The 26313-nt window shown below is 39.8% G+C and overlaps 1 protein-coding gene across 1 annotated transcript in view; it reads left to right on the forward strand.

Annotated features, from left to right (window-relative positions):
- RIMS2 (regulating synaptic membrane exocytosis 2) overlaps window positions 1–26313 on the forward strand; it is a 609946-nt gene that overhangs the window by 10212 nt on the left and 573421 nt on the right. Inside the window, exons 3-5 of the mRNA XM_059995029.1 lie at window positions 8455–8502; window positions 13889–13957; window positions 17183–17265. The gene's annotated coding sequence lies outside the window, so the exon portion shown is untranslated. The remainder of the gene's footprint in view (window positions 1–8454; window positions 8503–13888; window positions 13958–17182; window positions 17266–26313) is intronic.

Below are 26313 nucleotides of genomic sequence, written 5' to 3' on the forward strand. Positions count from 1 at the left end.
GTTCATTTAACCATCAAAACAAATAGCACTCAGTATTTTGCAATCATATCAGCAATCATATCAAAATAAACCCCATCAGTATTTCGATATGGGCAAGGAGGTGAAGAAAGTAGGAAGGACTTGGGAGTCCACAGTATGGGACAGGTCACTCCTGAGTTGACAGAAGGGCACAGAGAGAGGAGATTGATGTCAACCTTAGCTCACTTTGACTGCCTCTGCTTTCCTAGCTCCTCTACTCCAGGTCTCCTGATGCTCACCCAAAACATATCCCAGTCTTGCCTCTGCTGTATCTAAGTGAGGTAGGAAGTACAAGGGAGGCTTGGAATTCAGTTAGACTCCCTAGACCCTCAATGTCTCCCTGCGTCTGGTTGTAGATCCCAATCCTCCTTTCTCTCTCTGGTCACCCTGAGCCCTGGTGGTGAGTAATGGCACGGAACTCTAACTACTTCCTACTAAATTGGCCTCCCACGTGGCTGGATCCTGCTGGCCAGGCCCTACTTTCCGGTGTAATGGATGCTTTGGTATGTGTCTTGTCTGGTTCCTACACTGAACCACCACTCAGAAACCCTCCCTCCATGCTCTGACCAACCACTAATAAGCCCCTGAATGCTGCTCGAGCTTGCTAAACCACAGCACCTCTGAGAGCACTGGAGAATTACCAGCATCCACAGCCCCTGTGTTGCCAGGCCAGACCTTATTGTTGCTGCTGAGGTCCCAGCATGCCTTGCACCTGAGAACAAATTTTGCAGACTTCATAATTACCTCAAAGGGAATTTTATCTTCACCTTAGCAGGAATAAAATAGAAACTCTGTACAGAGGTGGTGTTGTCCTGCTAACACGTTCAGGAAGCCTTGCTTTGCATGATTTATGAAGCTTTTTGTTGGCTTTAACACCTTGAACTTCCTCATGAAGAAACGTTTCCCCAAGGATTCCTTAATCAAAACTTTACAATGTTAGACTTGCGAAAAAGTTCCCTTCAACAATTAGAATTTGTAGGGAATTTAAGCCCAAATATTGAGTTTGGCATGATGGTAGTACACATTCCTCAAAGCTATTGTTCTCAATATCCATAATTTTAATTTAAAAATTCATTTGAACTTACTTGTGTTATCACTGTACTGTACATAGAATCCCAAATATAAAAGTTTCAAACTCAAACACAACAACTAACTAGAACAAATATATTTGAGTCTAGTTTCAATTCTTTAAGGAAATAGGTCAGAAATGAATTTATAAAAAGCAGTCTTGTTAATTAGATTCTTGCCAGGTGAAATGCAAAGCTTTGAATAGCATTATCTATTCTGATTTATAATTAATGGACTCAATTTCTATTGTAACGAAGAAATTTCCTATTCATCCATCAGGGACTTTCAAATCACTATCATTCATTTTATGAAGAAAAAATGTGAAATAATCCTAGAGGAAATATATATTTTAAAAATAATGTTACAGGGGCTTCCCTGGTGGCGCAGTGGTTAAGAATCCGCCTGCCAATGCAGGGGCCGTAGGTTCGAGCCCTGGTGCGGGAAGATCCCACATGCTGTGGAGCAACTAAGCCCGTGCACCACAACTACTGAAGCCCGCGCGCTTAGAGCCTGTGCTCCGCAACAAGAGAAGCCACCGCAGTGAGAAGCCCGCGCACCACAACGAAGAGTAACCCCCGCTTGCTGCAACTAGAGAAAGCCCGCGTGCAGCAACGAAGACCCAACGCAGCCAAAAATAAATAAATTAATTAATAAAAATAATTAAAAAAAATAATTTTACTAGTCATGTTTTACTTAAATTGGAGTAAATAAGGTAGAAGAAATTAATTACTCCAAATCTGTTTATAATAACCATAATAACCAGTTAGGCCTATAGTACATGATTATAGGCAAAACACTATCCTCTCTGAGACTCAGTCATGTCATATGTAAAATGGGTATATAAAATGGATATACCTACACCTTCAGAGAGCTGAGGGTTTCTAATGAGACAGTGCCACAAGTAGACAAATGGCAGTCTTGACAAAGATGTGTGCTTCAAGATCTAAGAATCAAAGTCAAATGTAGACCTGGGTGGTGCTTATTATTTGAGTCAGCCAGTGAAAGTAACCGTTAGGCAGAATTTCTTTGCTGCCCTTGCAAATGCTTTTGAAATCCTTGGCTGAAATTCTACCCTTTCATTAAAAGAACACTTTAGTAAATTATCAGAAGCAGGGTGCAGTGGGCATTTGTCCTCTTTGTGGCTGCCCAGTATCTACTCTGATGGAATCCATTCTGTGTGATTATTGGAAGTGATGGAGCCAGACGTTCCCTTTCCCCATTCCCTTATGGGAAAAGCCAATTAGATGTTTCTGCCCAGCGCTTTGAATCTGGGGCTAGTGAAACTATCACACAGGGACAGTTTTGAATTCACACATGGAGGTGCATCCAGCAGCAGCAGAAGGCAAACATGGCTGTCATGTCCATTGAGACATCACAAACAGACGATTCTTGCAGTGGGAATTTGGCCTGCTCCCTAATTTTCCCTGGCTCCTCTCAAATTTCCAGCCTTGGAGTCTAGCCTTCCTGTCAATCTATGACCTATCCTCTACCTTTCCAACAAATTCCTTTTCTGCTGAAGTTAGCAATAGTCAGTTTCTGTTTTTTTAAGAACAAGCATATAGCTCTGAGCCAATTAATTCATTAGGAAATTACCATTTGGTAGTTACATTAGAAATAACTCTATTAATTTTTCTTAAGTAAATCTTGCCTTTCAGAGAATTAATTTTCTTTAAAAAAAGAAAAACAGTTGAGTAAGAATCCTACAAAGAATGGTAAGCCCTGTATTAATTTGGGTATCTTGCATATGAACTGCCTCTTCTGATTTCAATGGGGACTCTTTTTTGTTCCTGTTGGGAATGTATCTTTCCCTTTCTCTTCCCATTTGTAAGTCTGTCTTGCTTTTCTCAAGACTATTTTTTTGGGACTTTCGTGGTGGTGCAGTGGTTAAGAATCCACCTGCCAATGCAGGAGACCCAGGTTCGAGCCCTGGTCTGGGAAGATCCCACATGCCACGGAGCAACTAAGCCCCTGTGCCACAGCTACTGAGCCTACGTGCCACAGCTACTGAAGCCCACGCGCCTAGAGCCTTTGCTCTGCAACAAGAGAAGCCACTGCAATGAGAAGCCTGCGCACCGCAACAAAGAGTAGCCCCCGCTCGCCACAGCTAGAGAAAGCCTGCGGGCACCAACGAAGACCCAATGCAGCCAAAAAGAAATTAATTAATTTTTTAAAAAAAGACTATTTTTTTCTCATTGTTCAATCCCTGCCCTACTCCACATTCCTGCCACTGATCCACAGATTAGCCCCAGTTGGTCAAGGAAGAGAGATTCCATAGAGAGAGCACAAAGGAAGGGAATCTGCGGCAGCATCTGGGAAGGGGAGAAGGGGCAGGAAGGAAAGCCTATCACATTTCTACTTTAGTAAACTTCACTTTCCTACATTCCCTGGGCAGTTTCTGCTTTCCACTCTTGGGGTAGAGAAATGAGAAAGGGGTAAAGGTAGAAGAGGAAAGAAAACCTTGTTGCCATAACTCCTATCCTCAGCCCCTTATTTCCAACTAGACTGCAAAGACCTTTGTATTGTTTGTTGTTGATTTCTCAGCACATAAACAATCTAACATGCTAGACTGAGCTTGCTGAATAAATGTGATTGATCACTTCAACATGATTTATATAGATTCTTATTCTAGCTATATTAAGGCTTAAAATAAATTTTTATGAACTGGTTTGGGAAGTCATTCATGATTTGTAACTTATTCTATTAGAAATTATATTCCAAGAGTCAAATAGTAGTCTTACAAATAAACTTCTATAAGGCAAGTTCGGGTAGACTAGACACTGCCTTTCCAGTACTAATGTTGCCAATGATGATTTAGTAGGTAAAGGAGACTTCAGCTCAAAGTTGATTTGTGTTGATGAAGAAAATATTAACAGGATCTTAATATATGAATTGGCTAATAACTTTTCTCCATTTAAAAATTATCTGCTCGGGCTTCCCTAGTGGCGCAGTGGTTGAGAGTCCGCCTGCCGATGCAGGGGACACGGGTTCGTGCCCCGGTCCGGGAGGATCCCACGTGCCGTGGAGCGGCTGGGCCCGTGAGCCACGGCCGCTGGGCCTGCGCGTCCGGAGCCTGTGCTCCGCAACGGGAGAGTCCACAACAGTGAGAGGCCCGCGTACCGCAAAAAAAATATATATATATCAGCTCAAATTTTACCTTCATCAGTAAATCTGCACCAGAGAGCTAAAGTGAATTTTAGTAAAATATTTAAGAAGTGGTTTTGAAAGTGGCAAAGAAACCTCAGGAGCCTCCCTCCCCACAACCACCCACATTCCTCTTCCTACTGTCATCCTAGGCATCAATCCCTGCCTTCTCCTCCAGCTACCATACCAGCATCCTACACGCAACCTCCGGCTTCTTCTGTCTGCCCTGCAACTTGCTAGCATTGCTCCACTAATTAGTTTGATAATTACCCAGACGCTAGATTTCTACCTTTGGATGTCCCGGGCTCTTCCCTGTCTTTCCATTAGTAATTAAGTCCTAAGTACCTTCTAATTATCTTCGAGTCTTCCCTCTCCTCTCCATCCCTACTGTCAACACCCCACCAATCTAGCCTTCCACCAAACTTCACTCAAAGTACAATTAGGAAGCAAAGTCTTCCTAATAGGTCTTTTTACATAAATTTCTCCCTCTTCTAATTTGTTTTCTACCGTTTGGCCAAAGTAATCTTTTTAAAAAAGCAAATTTCACCATGACTCTCCTGTGTTGAAAAGCTTTTCCATAGCTGACTGTTGCCATTAGAATGAAGTCCAGGGTTCTCAACACGGTCTGCTCTCTCAATTAACATCACACCTCCACCTTGTGCCACACTCCTCCTCCATCTCTGCGTTCACCTAACTGAACTTCTCTCAGTTCTTTGATCACATTGTGCGTTCTCCTGCCTCAAAACTTCCACAGTGTGTTCCTTCTGCCCTCAGGGCTTGTCCCAAATTCTTCAGATTTTCTCAAGCACCATTTCCTAAGAGAAAACTTTCTGGACCCCATAGGGCAGGAAGTTCCCTCATTCCGAAATCTCTGGGCACGCTTCTCTGAGAGCTCAAAGGGGAAACAGACCATGTCTTATCCTCAGCTGTATTCTCAGCTCCCTGACTTGCTTTGTCACATCCCTGAAAAAACCCCTCTTCCCAATATCCTGAGTAGATGTTATTTCTTTCATTCTTTTCTCATTCGGACTCTCTCTAAGCGAAAGGTATTCAACAGTTAACCGACAGGCCTGGCAGTCAATGAGAGAGGTCTCTAATCAACCTATTTCAATAAGTAATTTTAGAGAGAAAGAATAGCACAGTAGTAACATCGTGGTCCCTCAAGTTAGACTGCTTGGGTTCAAATCCTGACTTTGCCAATCACAAGGAGTATAACCCTGGGTAAATTACTCAGCCTCTCATCCTGACTGAGTTTCTTCATCTGTAAAGTGGTAGGGATGTTGGGAGAATTAAGTGAAATAACATATGTCAAACACTTAGTGCCTGGCATAAAACACATGCTATGCAAGTATTAGCTATTACTTCTTAACCATGGACTCTGCACCACATTAGACTAACAAAGTTAGGCCTGCGAGGGGAGGGCTTATGCTGGTCTTGTTTAGTTTGGTTTTCCCAATCACTTGCCCAGTACCTAGCACTAAGCAGTTGTCCACTAAATACTTACAGCATGAAATCAAGTATGACCAAGTGAATGACTATCATTTGTTATACATCATCATAGTGGAGAATAGCAGAGAAGGGATCTAACTTTTACTGAGCAATTTCCCTAAGCCTCCTCTCCATATCTGAAAATGGTGGTAATATCTTCTTCACAGGAATCTTGTGAGATTTCAGTGACAATTGAGTATGTAAAATACTTATTCCAGTGCCCAGCACTCTTAGCTCACCACTTATGGGCTAGCTATTACTATTCTCCAAGTTTGGAAGCTAGTAGGTCTAACTCTTTCTTTCTCTCAGTTCCAATATTAGATTCTCACGTCTGCAACTTTGGCTGTCCTTCTTCATTATGGCATTTGTGACAAGATGATTTTCTGTCTTCTCAGCCTCTGATCGTTGTTGTAAAATGTCTATGAAAGGTCAGCAGACTCTTCTGCCTTCAATATTAGCCAACGCTTTCCGCGTCTGGAGCTTACTCCATCCTTATGGGTATTGGGAAGATAAATGGAAATGATTAAGATGTACTTTCCAAAATATAAAACATTGTACTATAAGAGTTTGCCAAAGGGAATTAATATAACCAGATATCTGTAGAAGAACTTTATGAAGACCCTGTGTATCTCTCAACCTTAATATCTAAGATTGTAGATACGATAGTCTGTAAACAGCATGTAAAAGCAAATTTATTAAAGTCTGGGACAACTGCATTACCAAGCTGTACACAGCATGTTCTTTCTTCAGACGCTGAGATAAATGAAAAAAAATGGTTGCCATAGAGATAGTTAAACTATGCCCTTTGGCTAGCAGATTAGAAGTCCATTTCAACCTGGGAGAAGAGAATGTATTTTGCCTTTCCAGTGATATTTACAGATTATTCCTATCACAATTGCAACCAAGTTATTAAAGCTCAAAGGCTAAACCTCTAAACATTGCACTTTATGAAGACTTTTGTTCTTTTGCTAAAACTTATTTTTCCATTAATGTGCAAACCTTAAAGCTACTATCTTTTTTTCTCGGAAAATGTATTTTTGAAGTTCTTCCCCCTAAGATGTTATTAAACTCTTCCTTGAAATCTATTCTGCCACACAGTTGGCTTCATTTCCTTTGAAGCTCATATTTTATTTTTGAATCATTTGTCAGAGGCAATATGTAGTATCACAAAGGATGCGCCAGCACAGGAAATGCTTATGAAGCATGGAAAACCCACTTAATAATAACTCATACTAATCAGTTAGCAGGAAGATTTGTGGGTGGTCATATTCAGATCCTTTTGTAGTCAGTTAGTCTGTTCTTCAAAATTAAGAAAGTCATTACAAATCCGTAGCTGGGAAAATCTGCCAGCTGACGCAAGCATTTCCTGCAGGGCGGCAGTTTGTCAAGGTTAAGCTTACTTTGCCTGGTTGGGTAAGATAGGTTCTGTGGATAACAAAGAGGAAGCTGGATTTGTTTTGGAAATTGAATGTATTTTATGTCATCATAAATCTGACCACTGTTCCCTAAAATATTGCTGCATAAATCCATTTCTCAGGTGTGATAACTTCAAAGAGATTTGTATTCCCTAGGGAAAAAATAATTTCCCTCCTTTCCTGGCATTGGGTATTCAGTCACAGCCTTCCATTGCCCAGGCCAAGGTTTAGGTAATTTCTTCCTTCGCTTATGCTGGTGGTGACTATTTATAATCTGTGTGTGTGTGTGTGTGTGTAAGTGTATGTGTTTAATTGGGCATTTACAGGGAGGAAGAATAGTAGGGACAAAATACTTGGCTAAAATAGCCTGAACTCCAAACCAGGACCCCTTAAATTTCTAAATTTGGGTGAGTAAATGATCATGTGCCTCGTTTCTCATCTTCCCCTCATCCCCAATCTCCACTGTCTTTCTCTTAAATGTAGGAAAACCAAACGAGTCAATATGCATGAAGATATTTTAGGACCTGAAAAGGAAGGCCACAGACCATTTAAAGTAGATCAGTTTTCCTTTTTTCTGAAATGAAGTGGAAACAAGCATCTTCACACTTTCTAGATTAAGAGAGTTGGAAAAGGAGTCATACATTGTCCATGTTCTTGTTATTATCCATAAAATCGGTTATTTTACTTCTCCATCTAAGAATCTTTTTAATGTTTGTACAAGGAAAAGTGTGGCAAACAATGAAATAAGACCAGCCTAAACCCATTCCCCGCCCTCTTCCCCATTCCCAACCTTCCACTAGGGAGGCTAGAAATGCTAAATATTTTCTTTCTACCAGGCTTACAGTTAGGTCTGGCCCTGTGACCTGTTCTGGTCAATATGGCATAAGCAGAGATCTACTGTGAGCCGTCCAGGAAAGCTTTTTTTTTCCTAAAAAGGGGCAGATGTGGCTGATGCCACCTTCTTCCTTCCAGCACTTATCCATCTTTCATTATGTCTTAAATGTGAACGTATCTGGTATGGTGGTAGCCATATTGTGACCATGAGTCCAAAGTATGAGGCTAAGTAGGATGGAATAGAAAGATAGAAAAGGCCAGGGTCATTGATGGCATCATTCAGCAGGAAATCTGACCTCCTGTCATCTAATTCTGTGAGACAAATAAATCCCTACTGGTTTAAGCTACTGTTAGTTTGATTTTCTGAATACTTACAGCCGAGAAAACATCTTAACTGATACCAGACTTGGTTTGAGTTTCAGTCTAACCACCTCCCACCCTACCCCAAAGGATAAACGTAACTTTTCATTTTATTTCTTGTCTATTTTAGGTGAGATTGTTCCATCTGTAGTGATCATTATAAGCTTTTTTCAATTCGGTAAGTAAACTCGACTTTTCCAAAGGATGGAAGAGAGGTGATAGTTTAGTGTTATGGAAACATTTGCACATTATCAAGCTGTGCATGTAACACAGTTCAAGAATCATCCTTAGGGTGGTAATAATTTTTAACCAGCTTGGGAAATGAGGCCAGTTACAGAAAAGAGCAAATTTGAAGTTAATTCCTTTTAATCAGAGGTTCAGGTGGCTCATATCAAAGCATTTCTTTGTGTGTAAGTTAATAAAACTGACTTCCATACAGTAGAAAGCACATCTTCCCTGTAAGGATTCTTCGTTTTTCTACCCCAAATCTGTATCCCTGGGAATAGAACCTGCTCTCCTGGCAGATTCACCTGCTTTTAGTAGAGTGATGTACAACTCTTCTAAAGCACTTCTCCTATTGATTTCCCCTGGTCCTAATTAGTACTCCTCAGAATAGTAGATGTACTTCTATAGTTTCTAAGCTGTCAGCTGCAGTGCCATGTATCTATCAGCTTCATCACCTGACACTATCAAGTTCCCCAGGATCTCCTAGTCACTTTGGATAGCCAGTCGTGTTCAAATTAATGTCACTTGTTCTGAACCAATTCTCCATCAGTTATGGGGAAACAGTGCTAAATAATTTATACTGCTATTTAACAGATATCAGCTAAACTTTGAGCACACACACTCATAAAAAGGATTCCCCTGAAAAGATAGCCTTTTATGGTTCTTTAGAAAATTATTCCAATTCAATGGGCTGTATACTCCATCAGAAGTCATGGCTATAACAATGGGGCATTCTGTTGATTCTGGCTTCACACTTGCATGTCAGATCATTAAGTAACAATCATCAACTGCTTTTGGTTTTAAACTGAGGTTAAATTCACATAACATAAAATCGACCAGTTTGAAGTGTACAATTCATCGGCATTTAGTATATTCACGTTGCTGTGCAACCACCACCTCTATCAAGTTCCAAAACATTTTCATCACCCCAAAAGAAAACCCATACCCATGAAGCGGTCACTCGCCATTACCTCCCTTCAGTCTGGAGCAAGCGCCAATATGCTTTTTGTCTTTGTGGATTTACCTATTCTGGATATTTAATATAAATGGAATCATTCAATATGTGACCTTTTGTGTCTGGCTTCCTTCAACTAGCATCATGTTTTTGAGGTTTATCTACATCATAGCAGGTATTGGTACTCTATTTCTTTTATCACTGTATTCATATACTACATTTTGTTTATCCACTTATTCATTGATGAACATTTGGGTTGTTTTCACCTTTGGGCTATTGTGAATAGTACTGCCATAGACATTTATGTGAGAGTGTTTGTTTGAGTACCTGTTTTAAATTCTTTTGGCTACATACATTGAAGTGGATCTGCTAGTCATATGATAATTTTGTTTAGCTTTTTGAGGAACCACCACACGATTTTCCACAGCAGCTGCACCATTTTAGTTATCCCTCAGCAAGGTACAGGAGTTCCAATTTGTTCACATCCTTACCGACACTTGTTTTCCTTTTTAAAAATTATATCCATCCTACGGACTTCCCTGATGGCACAGTGGTTAAGAATCCGCCTGCCAATGCAGGGGACACGGGTTCGAGCCCGGGTCTGGGAAGATCCCACATGCCGTGGAGCAACTAAGCCCATGTGCCACAACTATGAGCCTGCGTGCCACAACTACTGAAGCCCACGCGCCTAGAGCCCATGCTCCCAACAAGAGAAGCCTCCGCAATGAGAAGACCCGCGCACCGCAACGAAGAGTAGCCCCCGCTCGCCACAACTAGAGAAAAGCCCGCATGCAGCAGCGAAGACCCAACACAGCCAAAAATAAATAAATAAATTTACTTAAAAAAAAAAATTATATCCATCCTAGTGGATGTAAAGTGGCATCTCATTGTGGTTTTGACTTGCATTTCCCTAATGATTAATGAAGTTGAGCATCTTTTCATGTGCTTGTAGGCTATTTGAATGTCTTCTTTGGAGAAAAGTCTATATAGATCTTCCTCGACTTCTGGTGGGGCTATGTCCCAATAAACCCACTGTAAAGTGAAAATATCATAAGTCAAAAATGCATTTAATATACCTAACCTACTGAACATGATTCAGCCTAGCTTACCTTAAACATACTGAGAACAATTACATTGACTTACAGTTAGGCAAAACCATCTAACACAAAGCCTATCTTATAATAAACTGCTGAATATCTCATGTAACTTATTGAATACTCTACTGAAGATGAAAAACAGAATGGTTGTATGGGTACAAAATGGTTGGAAGTGTATCGATTGTTTACCCTCATGATCTCGTGGCTGACTGGGAGCTGTACCTCACTGCCAGTGCCCAGCATTGTGAAAGTATCCTACTGCATATTGCTAGCTAGCCCCAGGAAAAGAATAAAATTCAAAGTACGGTTTCTATTGAATGTGTATCATAAAGTCGAAAAATCACCATAAGTTAGGGATCATCTGTACATCTCTTTGCCCATTTTTTAATTGGTCTATTTATTTTTCTGTTATTGAGTTGTAAGAGTTCTTTATATTTTCTGGGTACAAGTCCCCTCTTGGATATGTGATTTGCAAATTTTCTCTCCAGTTATGTGTATTTTTTCAGTTTTTGACAATGTCCTTTGATGCACAAAAGTTTTAAATTTTTTTAAAAAATAAATTTATTTATTTATTTATTTATTTATTTTTGGCTGTGTTGGGTCTTCGTTTCTGTACGAGGGCTTTCTCCAGTTGTGGCAAGCGGGGGCCACCCCTCACCGCGGTGCGCGGGCCTCTCACCGCTGCGGCCTCTCCTGCTGCGGAGCACAGGCTCCAGACGCGCAGGCTCAGTAGTTGTGGCTCACGGGCCCAGCCGCTCTGCGGCACATGGGATCCTCCCAGACCAGGGCTCGAACCCGCATCCCCTGCACTGGCAGGCAGACTCTCAACTACTGTGCCACCAGGGAAGCCCCAAAAGTTTTAAATTTTGATGAAGTTCAATTTATCTATTTTTTTCCTCTATTGCTCATGCTTTTGGTGTCATAGCTAAGAAGCCATTGACAAACCCAAGGTCATGAAGATTTACCACTGTGTTTTCTTCTAAGACTTTTATAGCAATAACTACTTTTGTGAAGTTAGCCCAGCGTGACCACTTAAAAGAAAAGTAAAAATAAAGTTTATGTACTAACCTGCTCCAGACAGAGCTTATTTAGTGATAAAGACTTTGTTTTCAGTACTGTATAATTAGAAGTTGGTTCTGGATTTTGCTACCTAGCTACCTAGACATCACCTTGTTCTCTTAGCATCTAATTAACAGAGTTTGTTAACTGATGAGCTAAGTGGGCAAAAGACAGTTTAACAAGAAGATCAGCATAGCCCATGGAAGACAGGCAGATGGTTTGGTGACAAGAAGCCAGTCTCACCAAATGAAGGCTTCTAGCACAAACCAGTCTTTGCTATGTTTCAAAATACTCTACCTACCACATAAACTCATTTCATTTCTTAAAATACTCCATTAGTGAATATCTTTCATTGAATATCAAGGCAGAGCCTCCATTAGTAAGATGTTAGATGTAGCTTTGAGATGAGTAATAGGAACCCCTCAGAATGCTATCCAACGAGCAGAGCCAGCCTTTGGAAAACTGGACCAGAGATTAAGTTTGTCTTTAGTACCCGTTTACCTACTGAGGTTTCAAAGAAAGATAGGCTAGCCTTCTGATCAACCTGGGCCCCAACTATGAATGATTTTCTTAGTAGCGCCTCCACAGATGTTCAGCCTTGCAGGTTGAAAAATTATTTTTTTACTTCTTAAAAAATTGTTCAAGTCTAGGGGCAACTCATTCATTCTAACTTAACTCAGAAGAGGCTGATTTATAAGTTAGGATGCCAATTTCAGAATTTACAGAATTTATGTATATCCAGATGCCAACATTGGCTATTTGCTTCAACTTCTCTCTCTTAGTGGTAAATCCAATTGGGAGACAAAATGTTGGTGCTACATTTTGGTAGAAACTCAATAAGGATGTGTGCAGTGGGTCCAAGTAGGCTGGATCTTTACCTGTTCTTCATAGTATGTGGGTACTTGAATATAAATGTTAGTTGATTTTCTCCAAAGAGGGTCTGTCTTTCAACAGGTACACTGTTCATTCCCATCCACAGCTTTTCTTTATGGTGTGTTGTAGCCTGAATAAAAGCATATTCAGTGTATCCAGGAGCAATCAATCACTCCATCTACCTCTCTACATACACTTCCTTCCATACCAGGGGAGAGCTTGCTCTTCTATTAATCTAAAGCCCTCTTACAAATGGCTACCCACCCTGGCTTACACTTTGAGTAATCAGTGGTTTCAATAACTTAAAAATAAGTCCCTGAGCCACCCAAGTAGGAGGGAATTAATGATGCTATATTTTTCCTCCTTTTTCCTCTCAAAAGGGAAGGAACCTGAAGAAAAAGTTCTAAGTGCATTTAGTACTTACTTTCTTACACACCAAACCACAACATTACTGTAGACAAACAATATATTGATATACCTTAGGGTTTCTCAGAATGGGATCTGTGTATCACCAGTTGTACAATACACAGGTTGATTTATTCTGTCACACAGATGAAGAACTTTTAAGGTTATACATTTACGTTAATATATGTTAGAAAAAGATGTAACTAGCTTATCAAACTCATGGGGTCATAGATACTATTGTTTAGGATGAAGCTAAAGTGTGAAAAAAATTAATTGTTTTAAAGAATTACATTAAACAGAGTATAAGTGGTATGAGGATATGGCCAAGATGATAAAGGTAGTTCCCAAAGACTAAAATTGGGGAAACCCTGAACTTATTTCGTATATTAAGTAACAGTTCTAGCAGCATTTATGTAATCTGTCTTCATAGCTGATTTAATACATCCAACTAATCAAATGCTATTCCCTATCTTCTACTTAGGTTCTAAATGCTTACCCCTCAATTGCTTGACGTTACAAAGTATCAACTTCATTGGGAAAAAAAATGCTTGCTATATATAGCAAGCTCCACATGGGACGTCTTCTCCCAATTTTCCTCTTCATGCAGGCATTTAGATTCAGGTGTTATCTATAAATGCACTCCCTTGTGATTATGCCTCATCCTAACTTTCTCTTATCAGTAGGTCAGCCTTGCCTTTCTCTGAGTCTTTCTTTCTGTTCACCCACTCCTGAGCTGCATCTCTTGTGAAACTTCCATTTAGCAATTTATTTTCCTATCTGGCCATAAATGTACATCATTTTCCTCATCCGTGACATTCATATCCGCTCCTCTTCCTAGTTCTCTCTGCCTACTGCAACACTTGTTGAAAATAATAACAACAAAAATAGTTAGATGTAATTACTGGCTATTTTTATAAAATTAAGTGTACCTTGCCCCTGTTCTATTCTAGGTATAGTTTAACTAAATAATTGACATTGGTCCTCTGAAGCCAAAGTGTCCTGCCATCTGGGGATGCTGGGTAAGTCTAATATCAGCTTGCTCTCTTGCCTTCCTTTTCTCAGGTCTGAGGCCGACTTCCAATCCTCCTGTTATGACAGCACAACAAGAATCTGAGGCATTTGACAATATCACTGAGTGGACTAGTTTTTTGAGAAACCCAGTGACTTTCTTAATTGGACTAAGAGACAATAGCTCCATTCGGGACATGTTTTTAAATCACTGAAAGTGAGTCATTTTTGCAGATGCAGTCCTATCCAAATTTTTTAGTTTGAATATCAGAAGCTAACCTTTCCTTGACCTCTTCCCCAAATTTTGGAGCTGTATCCTTTCTGGAGCCTTGATGAATTACTGTAATCTCCCATGTGTTTCCTAACCATCTCTGCATCCAGGTCCTAGGCTATGCCCTACGATAGGGTCTTCCTGTCTTAATCAGGTGCCAAATGTAAAGCAGTCTTGGCTAACAAGATTTTTGATGATTAAACTTGTGACTGAAAAAAAGATAACCCTTCCCCAGTGAATGTGTGGATTTAAGGATCTAGTGCTCTTGTTCACATGGAAGCAAGAGTAACTGAAATGTAAATGGGCTTTATGTTTTATCAGGAGGGATAGGATGGGGGTAAGACAGGAATAAAGACACAGACCTACTAGAGAATGGACTTGAGGATATGGGGAGGGGGAAGGGTAAGCTGTGACAAAGCGAGAGAGAGGCATGGACATATATACGCTACCAAATGTAAGGTAGATAGCTAGTGGGAAGCAGCCACATAGCACAGGGAGATCAGCTCAGTGCTTTGTGACCACCTAGAGGGGTGGGATAGGGAGGGTGGGAGGGAGATGCAAGAGGGAAGAGATATGGGAACATATGTATATGTATAATTGATTCACTTTGTTATAAAGCAGAAACTAACACACCATTGTAAAGCGATTATACTCCAATAAAGATGTAAAAAAAATATAATTATCCATTTCAAAAAAAAAAAAAAGAGGGATAGGATGAAGGTTCTGGAAGTCCTGGAGGTAAAACTATGAGAGGAAAAGATGGATAAAATGAAAGGTAGAAGTTACTTAAAGAGACACTTGGGGAAAGTTCCAGAGGCATGAGGAACCAGAGCAGGAAGGACACTAGGAGAGTCCAGTGCGAGAAGTACATTAGCTTTATACAGATAAGTTGTCTAGAAAAGGCTTAGAAGGAGGAAGAAGCAGTTTAAATCACTTCACCTGAATAGGCCTAGGGCTCCTGAGATTAGAAATTTGATAAAGAGGTTTAAGATAGAATCCAAAGAGAACTGTTCAAGCAGTATCCAGAAGTTGCAGAGAGAAAGCTGTTTTCATTTGGGACCAAGGGCAGTGCATAGTGGCTAGAACTGAGCTGAATCACCAACTGACGAGGCAGTGAATTTTGAGTAACAGTCTGTTAAACTTGGGTTTAATGAGTTAAGAAGCATCAAACTGGTTTAAGTAGCCAGACTGTACTCCTATCACTCTGGATAATTTATATCCTGAAATTTTTGCACTGCAGAACAAAGCCATGCTGAAATGTAAGTGACTGACTGCCTGAGATGAGATAACAAGACTCAGAAAGGAGGGGAAATTAGAGACAAAAATTAATTAATTAATTAATTAATTAAAAGCAAAGCCACAGTCCATATGACAGGTGATGATGCCAAAACTTACCAGTCAGGGAATTCTAGGAAGATACTCTCTGGGGGTTATTCTGATACATTTTTGTCCCAAGGTATAAAAAAGATTATTTTGGGGTATGAGATCTTTCTAGTTCCCTCCAAATCATGTCTAGTCCTGAGAATGAACTGGAATGGGTCAAAATGTACCTTTTTCCCCAGCGCGCACTGAAATCCAATGTGTGACTGCAGCCTAGTGAAAAACGTTTTACATACATTTTCCTTCAAATCAGATTTTCCCTATGTCTGAGGTTAAACCAAAGAAACATGTTCCAATTCTTTATTCTCTTTCTACCGCAATTGCTCCATTCTTCCCTACAGGTAGAGGTTCATGTAGCCATATAGGTTTGGTGAGCAATGATATGTTTTTGATTAGTTGTAATTCAAATGACTTTTAAATTATTTTGTTGGCGGTGTGATTAAACTCCAAACACATTTTTCTTAGAGCTCCTCTTCCCCAAAGACCAATTCTGTTTTAGCATAGAGGATTTTTGTAGCCTTGTTTTTAAAACAAAGCTGCTGATTGAGTCCAGTGGTTAACACAAGCAACACAAAATTTTGACTTTAGAATGTGGAAAAGGTTTGGAAGTTATTAAAAGGAAGTGACTTGGGTGGTAGAAACAGCTCTCTAAGTGAACAAAAGAAAACAGGGCATATGACACTGTGCTATCTCAGAAATGGGAGACCCATACCCGTGTCCAGTGTCAGTAAAAGATGGCATCTGGTTCAGAGACAGCCATCAGCCAGATAAGGCAAACCTGGGGATACTCTCCTGGGCTCTTATTTAGTGCCCTGCCCTCACTCACTGTGGTGGGAGAAAACCCCAAGGGGCAGTCAGACAAGGGAAAAAGAGATGGTCCATATTGCAGGTAATAAGAACTTTGTAAACATACCCTTGGCAGCAGAAGTGCAGGCAGAAATTGACATGTAAGCCTAAGGAAGCAAGTGGAGTGGGTAGGGGTGATGGATAAGGCTGTTTTTGAGAAGGGAACAGCCACATAGAAAAGCTGCTACACTTTGTCTTTCATCTCAACCGTTTCTCAGTCTTTTTAAAAATTATTTATTTATTTATTTGGTTGTGTCGGGTCTTAGTTGCTGCTGCAAGTGGGCTCCTTAGTTGCGGCTCTCAGACTCCTTAGTTCCGGCATGTGAACTCTTAGTTGCGGCATGCATGTGGGATCTAGTTTCCTGACCAGGGATGGAACCCGGGCCCCCTGCATTGGGAGCGCAGAGTCTTAACCACTGCGTCACCAGAGAAGTCCCCCCCGTTTCTCAGTCTTGATTTCACACTGTTTTCTCTACATCTTCCCATAATGGTACTAATAACTGCCAAGCCTCATGATAGGAAATTGTTGGAAAAAAGCCACACTATAGTTGATACCTAAAACCTTTCATCTCCAAGGCAAATTGAGAACTCCTGTACCCCTCCTGCCTCCTCCAATTTCCTTCCCAAACATAAACACATATGTGCGCATGATATTCAAGCTGTTTGTAGTCCTTTGTGACTTTTTTCCCCCACCATGGTTTCACTGATGTTCATCTGTAAATGTTTTCTGTCCCTATAGAATGGCCCTGTTCAGACACCATGTACTCTCCATTACGCATATATTGATACAGTCAGTGGATATTCATGGAGAATAACCTGCAGGTGGGTGTGATCTCCCTCTGTGTCTGCAGCTCCCAGGGTTTCTAAACTCTCTCACTAGCCCACACTCAGCCTTTAACAATTCATTACAAAATTAGTTGTAGCCTTCTTACCTGCTTGTGCTGCACCTGGAGTTTCTCCCTTTTGTGCTCTGCCACGAGTGAGCCTGTGTTCTTGACCTCTCTCTCCTTGGAAGTTTCTGTCTTTCTTTGGATTTCAATGTACTTTTTTTGCCCTGTGATATCAGCTGTTTGATGGGCTTAAGAAAAGGTATGATTATGTTGATCGACCTGCTTTTCTTTTTATTAAGGTGGAAACAATATTCTTTTCAGCTCTCTCCATCCTAGATAGAAGTGGAATTATGTTTACTTTTAAATATATTTGATTTGGGCTGATGGCAAGATAAACATGCAGATATTTCTAAGAAGTAGTTACAAATGTGAGACATAAGACATGAAAATTCAGGTGTCACCTATAGATGTGGTCATCAGAACTGATAGAATAGATATTTTTTTAAAATTTATTTATTTTATTTATTCATTTTTGGCTATGTTTGGTCCCCGTTGCTGCACGTGGGCCCTCTCCAGCCGTGGCAAGCGGGGGCTACTCTTCGTTGCAGTGCGTGGGCTTCTCATCGCGGTGGCTTCTCTTGTTGGAGAGCACGGGCTCTAGGCGCGTGGGCCTCGGTATCTGTGGCTCATGGGCTCAGTAGTGGTGGCTCGTGGTCTCAGTAGTTGCGGCTTGCAGGCTCAGTAGCTCCGCGGCATGTGGGATCTTCTGGGACCAGGGCTTGAATCTGTGTCCCCTGCATTGGCAGGCGGATTCCCAGCCACTGCACCACCAGGGAAGCCCTAGAATAGATGATATTTTAGGGGAAGAACAAACTGGAAAAAAAAGCTAATGGTTGGAGAGACAGAATGAAATCATTAAACTCACTGTAAAAAGAATAATGTTTTGTATATTTGATGGCAGGTGGATGGTTGAACAAAATAATAATTATACTTTATAGTCTGCCATTCCAGTTTTATATCTGGTTTCCTGCTATCTGAGCCTTTTAGTTAAGCAGAACTGTTCCTAGAAAATCATCTGAAAGTTTTTCCTCTCTTCTTTCACAGCTAGTTAATATTGATACATCCTGGCTTTATCAGCAAAGAAAGAAATCACTAATTCTTTTTTTTCAAATTTCATTAATTATTTAAAATGGTGCTGCTCCAAATAGCTAAAGACTAACAAGAAAAACCAATGGTGATTCATTCATTTCCTCTGCCAGCCCAAGGGCTCATGATGGCAGCAGCATGAGGTTAATTCTGGAATCACAGGCTGCTTGCCTGAGAATTGTTAGTTTTACTGCTCTTCTCTTCTGGGTGGGGAGTTCCCACTGATTGCATATGCAGAATGGTAGATAAGAATTAGGCTTTCTAATTGGGAGTTAGGTATCTTGAGCAAAATTAGGGATGGTGTAGGTAGGGTGGATTAGGTTGAAATGACAAACCCTCAACACAGCCCTTAAAATATACACACATACTAGATAACAAAGCCAGTATCCACCCTCAAGAACAAGGTAAATCACCAAAAATCTGCAATGTCCTACTAGTTTTCTGGCAATAGCAGCATAGTATGATAATTAAAGTAATTAAGGCTCTGGACTCTGGGTCTAAATACTGGTTGCATCACCCGCTAGCTGTGTAACCTTGAAAAGTTATTTTGACCTCCCCAAGTTTCAGTTTCCTCTCATGTTATATAGGGGTTAATAAGCATAACAAACATGCATCAAATATATGCTATGTACAGTGTCTACTCACTTATTTTTTTATTTTGAGAGTGCATAGAATTCTTTATTTAGACAACAAAGTATATGTAAATATTTATTTTTGATTTAACAAACTGCAAGAAGGGTCAGAACAAAGTATTCTGACTTAAGCTCCAAAAGGGATAAAAAAGACAAAAAAGAGAGGCAAAGATAAATGGGACACAGTGAATAGGTTTAACACATGTAGCTGGAGTCCCAGGAGGTGAGAGAGAAGGGGGGAGAAGTTTATATTGCCAGACCCTTCTCTAAGCACTTTACAGATATAACCAATTTAATCCTCATAAAACCTCTATGAGGTAGGTACTCTTCTGGCCACATTCATTTTACAGAGGAGGAATCCGAGGCACTGATAAGTTAGGTAACTTGCCCAGGGCCACTTAGCTCCTAAGTAATGGAGCTGAGATGTAAACCCAAGCAGCCTGTTTTCACAGCCCACATTCTAAACCAGTCCAAACCTGAGGACATTATATGTATTAACTCATGAAATGCTCACCCAAAAGCCCTATAAGATAAGTACTATCATTATCCTCATTCTCTGGGTGAGAGAGGTTAGGTAATTTGCCCAAGATGACACAGCCAGCTAATTGATGGGGCCAGGATACAATCCCAGGCAAATCTACCTCTAAAGCCCACCGTCAAAATCATCATGCAGTATCCCCTCTCAGTAACAGTACCTACATCATAGCGTTCTTGTTCTTGTGAGAATTAAATTAAGTATTTAAAGCACTTAGCCCATTGCCTGGCACACACTCAGATGTTATGCCTACTACTACCACTGCTACTACTGTTACTGGTTACCCTCTGATGGCTTGTGGCACAAGGAGCCATTGCAGTGAGGCAGGAATAGCATCAATGTATAAGACCATACCTGATATGACACCCTTGCTCTCTTGCTTTCTCTTCCTAAGAAGAGGGTCTTTGCTGGAGAATCTTTGTATCCCTCTTCATTTACCTTCAACACCTAACTGCAATATAGCAGGCGACTGGATACCAGAAAAATTTTAGGAAAAGAGAAAGGGTCATAAATCTTTTGCTGGGAGTTTTTAAAATTTGATAGAATTCCAGTCTATCTTAACTGACAGCAAGCTAACACAGAATACCACATCCCACTTCCCAAATGATGCCAAGGCATTTATAACAGCAAGAAGTTTTGTATAATCTTTACTCTGTGCCAAGTACTTTTCTAAGTGCATGTATGTTAATTTACATATTCCTCAGAAGAGCCTTATGCGGTGAGTGCTATTATTCTGTCCATTTTATAGAAGAGGTTCCCAAGACCATACAGTCGTTAAGTGGTAGAGCTGGAATTTGAACCCAGTTTGGCTCCAGAATCCAGGCTCTTATGTTCCTCTTACATTGGTACTAGATTTAACACTCTTCCCATATTACTGACTACTGACATATCTTATAAAGGAAACAAAAGATTAAATATATAATTTAAAATACAAAGTAGGCATTTTTTATGAAGTTGTTTTTGGGTCCTCCCAAATTAAGGATGCCTCCCATCTCTGTCCATTAAATTGCATTTTGATTCTTTTACCTATAATGCTTTCAACCTTTCACCAAAGGTGAGATTCTTGATTTGTTCTGGATCCATTTGGGTGGGCTTTCTTGGCTATGGAATGGATAGAGGTATCTTCTTTCATCCACAGCCAAGCCTGTGGAGATAATCAGATGGGAGGTGCTGGGATGTTGTCCTCCTCTGCTTTTTTTTTTTGGGGGGCTCGCCACTCGGCTTGTGGGATCTTAGTTCCACAGCAGTGAAAGCGCTGAGTCCTAACCACTGGACTGCCAGGGAATTACCACCCCCCTGCCTTTTATTACTTTGCCTAGGGTAGAAATTGTTGGCATATACTAGCAATCAATGACAACCTCATTTCACCTTATTTGGGATCGTAAGAGATCAATTTCTCCTAATTTATTTATGAAGAAATATTTATAATACATATGTATTGTATTTATATAATAACATGATATAAATATCAATACATAATATATAATGCATATATTATTCTATATATATTATGTAGATTGTATATAATATAAAAATATGTGTATATATCTCAAAAGACCAAGCAGGGCTTCCCTGGTGGTGCAGTGGTTAAGAATCCGCCTGCCAATGCAGGGGACATGGGTTCGAGCCCTGGTCCGGGAAGATCCCACACGCGGAGGAGCAGCTAAGCCTGTGTGCCACAGCTACTAAGCCTGTGCTCTAGAGCCTGCGAACCACAACTACCGAGCCCGCGTGCCACAGCTACTGAAGCCTGCGTGCCTAGAGCCCGTGCTCCGCAACAAGAGAAGCCACCGTAATGAGAAGCCCGTGCACCGCAATGAAGAGTAGCCCCCGCTCACTGCAACTAGAGAAAGCCCGTGCGCAGCAACGAAGACCCAACGCAGCCAAAAATAAATAAATAAAATAAATTTATTGAAAGAAAAAAGAAAGAAATGAAACCACGATAATGCCAATGAGAAAATGGATACATTTTTGAAAATACTTTTAGAAATGAGAGGGCCTTTAGTATGGTACAAAGTACAGACTACATAGCAAAAGAATGATAATAAAGTTGACAACATAAAAAATTGAAACAGCAATATGAGAAAAATGCACCGTAAAAATATTCAAAAGAAAAAAGGCAAACTGGAAAATATGTTCTCAACACATAAGACAACAAAAGACCAATTTTCCTCATGTGCAATTAAGTTTAGAAATCAGTAAGAAAAAGACAAAAAAGGAAAAGCAAAGACATTTTGCAGTAACTCTCCACAAATGGCCAATAAACGTTTGTCATTCATAATTAAAGAAATAAGTATTAAAATAGCAGGAAGGTATTATTTTTCATCTATTAGACTGACAAAGATTAAAGAGAATTGTAGTACCCAGTGCTGCTGAGGGTGTAGGGAAACAAGCATTCCTGCACAGTTGGTGGGAGAATAAGTTTGTGCAACCTTTGTTAGAAGACAGCATTGGCAATTATTTAAAAATGTAACAGGGAATTCCCTGGCCATCCAGTGGTTAGGACTTGGTGCTTTTACTTCCCGGCCTGGGTTTGATCCCTGGTCAGGGAACTGAGATCCTGCAAGCTGAGAGGTGAAGCCAAAGAAAAAAAAAAAAAGTAACATACATCTACCATTTGACCTAGGAATTTCTTTTCTACATACCCTTGCATGAGTACACAAAAATGTGCAAAAAAATGTTAATTGTAGCTTTGTTTGTAATAGCAAGAAAACTGGAAATAACTTTAATGCTCATCAATAGAGGGTTGGTTCAATAAATTATGGAGCTCTGCTATAAATGGAAAACTATGCAAAATATTAAGGATGATGGAATCATACAGTACTAATATGGAAAGGGTTCCAAGGTATATTTTTAATTAAAAATGCAAATTGGTAGAACAGTATGTAAATTATGATCTCATTTGCCTTAAGTACATGCATATGCATAGACATGTTCTGAATGATTTTGGCAGAATCCGTTAATACTGGCTACCTCTCTAGAGTGGAACTGGGGATAGTGTGACTGGGGCTAAAGAGGAAAACTTTTGAATTTTCTTTTGCCATGAGTATAGTTTATTTTTAAGAAGCTACTTAATATAAATAGTAAAAACTTATACCACACCAATACTGTATACATTTCTAAATTTGTACAAATTCCTAAAAATTTTTCCTAAATCATAATCTTCAAATTTAAATTTCAGTTTTTCTGTGAGTCAAAGCATTAAGAATAAACAAAGGCCCAACTCATTTTATACAACACTGGAGAAAAAGTTAAAAACATGGCCCCAAGTAGCTTATAACCTTCCTAGTAAAGCTTTAAAGAAAGAAATATTTCTTACTTGCCCTAACTCTAAGGAGAGAATGATTTCAGAAATAGGACGCATCCGTGTTGTTACAGCCAGAGTAACTGAAAAAGGCCTCTTTCTGGCAGTGGGACTTGAACTGAACTTTGAAAATGAGACAATTTAGTGAACAGGGCAGCAGCAAGGTCCTTTCAGCAATACACTGGCACTTGCACAGTCAGTAAAGCAAGAATGGGCTTGGCATTGTGGGAGAAGTGCTTAGATAGATGTCCCTGTCTGAAATGAGTATATGTTTTAGGCGGTATTAGAAATTAAAATTTATACAAGGAGGGTGAATTTGGATGGTGGAGGGCTCTTATTTCTCCAAAAGAGAAGCTTGGCCTTGATACTCTAGGCAATGTAGATTCTTGAGAGGATGAATGGTGACATGATGGAAATAATTATTAGGAATATTAATCTGCTGGCCTTAATACAAGACAGATTGAAGTCTGGTGAAGTGGCAGTTGAGAAGGCAAGAAAAAAGTAAGAGTAGAGAAAATGGTTAAAGTAGAAAGAATTTAGTGACAGTATAGATATAGGGGACTCAGTGGAGGAGTCAAAGGTAGTTCGCATTTCTTCTAGTCTACAAGCCTAGAAAAATTGATTAAAATGCTCTAGGCTCTAGTCTACAAGCCTAGAAAAATTGATTAAAATGTTAATTGGTTTATTGAAGCTAATGAGGACCATATTTCTCCATCCTCTATGTACCTCCTGGGTATAATTTCTTCCCTTCAAATTCAGGAATATATATAGATAAAGATTTTTTTTCCCCAGCCATTTCTTCTGCCATTTTTTTCTCAGTTATATTTGTAAAGATCCAACCCACAATTCCCCCTGATTTCAATGCTATTTCTCTTTTATTTTAACTCCTCTAAACTTTCCTCTAACTGAATTTTATATCTTCTTTTACTATCTCTCAATATTATTTCAACTCTATTAAATCTCATGCTCCCAATTATTACTACATATTTGAAGCCATTAGGGACTTATCTTTTGTACCAGCCTAGCACAGCATCAAGTGCAGTAGAAGGTAATCATCAGGCACCATGGGGCTCTATAATTAAATTGATGGTGATGGTACTAGGCAAAGATGTCCCCATGTCTTTAGTCTTGTTTTGCTGAGATTTTCCTCACTATTTTTCTACCTCCTTCTCTTAGGGAAATTACATGAGTTAAGAGTGCTTAACTCATGCTTAAGAATGATCTTATAAACTTTGTAAAAATATGATGTGTCACGATGCTGTGTCACAACGCTTTTCTTGTAAAAGCTGAAACACAAAACCCTCTGAAGTTCTTTCAGTGAAAATTCTGGAAGGAAAATCTCTAGGAGGAGAAGCCAAGCAAATGACCCTAATTATTTCACCTCCATTTTCATCTTCCCTTGGGAAGATTTGTGCTGTCCCAATTTGAATTATGCTGGGTACCAAACTCTGGTCCAAATGTGAACAATATTTCCTTCCTTGGTTCTCCTTAGGACAGAATAAATAAGTGGTCATTTTGAAAACTTCACTAAATATTAAGATAGAACAAAAAATTAAAGGAAATAGCAAAAAAAAAACCCCACCTCAAGCATAAAAGATGTTTTTTTTTTAATTTATTTTTTGTCTGTGTTGGGTCTTCGTTTCTGTGCAAGGGCTTTCTCTAGTTGTGGCAAGCGGGGGCCACTCTTCATCGCGGTGCGCGGGCCTCTCACTGTTGCGGCCTCTCTTGTTGCAGAGCACAGGCTCCCAGACGCGCAAGCTCAGTAGTTGTGGCTCACGGGCCTAGTTGCTCTGTGGCATGTGGGATCTTCCCAGACCAGGGCTCGAACCCGTGTCCCCTGCATCGGCAGGCAGATTCTCAACCACTGTGCCACCAGGGAAGCCCAAAAGATGTGTTTTTGATTATGAAATAATTATAACCATACAGAAACCTTAAAGGATTAGATCAATTTTGCAAGCACGGTTTCCTTGCCTTTCATCTCCCTGCCTCTATATGACAAGGCATCTCAGTACCATCACACGAGAAGTGTTTTCATCACATACTGACTCATTCTTGGACTAAGGTTTAGGAGACTGGCTTAAATGTCTCAGATTAATTGGGGTCTTCTTACGCAGTTCAGGTTTCTAGCCTGAGGTGTATACCTTATCCATAGTGGATTATCAGAATTATAATATCTAAATATATTATTATAATATCTAAACCTTTCTGGCTGAGGTTAACAGATTTGCCAACTTCTTGAGCATTCTGTGAGGAAGTGGTCTAAAGGGTCATCATCATCATCACAAAGTGACTTAAATCATATCCCTATAACACATACACAGTAACAAAAGAATAGTCCTTTCATAGAAACACATGGGAATGAAGAAGGAAAAAACATCAGCAATCCTGCAGCAGAAAATTATGACCTCCTACACTCAGCATTAAAAAAGAGTTTAGGGGGCTTCCCTGGTGGCGCAGTGGTTGAGAGTCCGCCTGCCCATGCAGGGGACACGGGTTCGTGCCCGGTCTGGGAAGATCCCACATGCAGCGGAGCGGCTGGGCCTGTGAGCCATGGCCGCTGAGCCTGCGCGTCTGGAGCCTGTGCTCTGAAATGGGAGAGGCCACAACGGTGAGAGGCCCGCGTACCACAAAAAAAAAAAAAAAAAAGAGTTTAGTCATTTTTCTTCTTTTTCTAAAAAAGTAAAATTAAATTAAAAGGTAAATTAAAACTAAAATGAAGATGATCTAGGATTTGAAAATGTGAAGTGATGTTTTATCATTAACCAGATATATTTACTTTTTTTCAATACTTAGGTTAACAATAAAGGCTAAAAGCAAAAGGAAAAAAATAAAACCTCAGCATTTTAAATGAGGAAAATCACATTCCTATGCTTAGATGTTTTTCTTTCAAGTGTCAGGATTTTAGAGTCAAAATATTTCCTATTAATTGCTGGTTTATTAGCAGGGCTTATTGATTTTTAATTAGATTTAATAAATATTCAGTGGTATAGAAAGCACTATGCTAGAGGATAAGTGAATAATAAGAATAAGGCATTACACATACCTTCAGGAGTTCAAAATTCAGTGGGGAAGACAGAACAATTATTGGAACCATTACCTAAAAATGCATTTTTTAAGGTTTGAGAAAGAGAAACTGCAGTAGTTATTTGCATACTTATTGTTTATTGAAACTGTTTTTAGAAATGAGTTTTTTTTTTCATAACATGTTAATAATTCTCACCTCTATACTTTGCTATGTTGTTCTGGTGAATCTGACTTTATATAAAGAGGCTTCATTTGATTAGCATTATTAGGAGAATATTTAATAGAAAGAAAGCATTAATGATGTGCTAATGATCTCAATTTCTAAATAAAAGGTTGCCTCACAACTAGACAGCTGGATTTGCTTTCTTCTTTTGAAATGCAATGATTCAAGGAGAATTT

This window comes from Delphinus delphis, chromosome 17, assembly GCF_949987515.2.
Source record: "Delphinus delphis chromosome 17, mDelDel1.2, whole genome shotgun sequence".
Taxonomy (NCBI): Eukaryota; Metazoa; Chordata; class Mammalia; order Artiodactyla; family Delphinidae; genus Delphinus; species Delphinus delphis.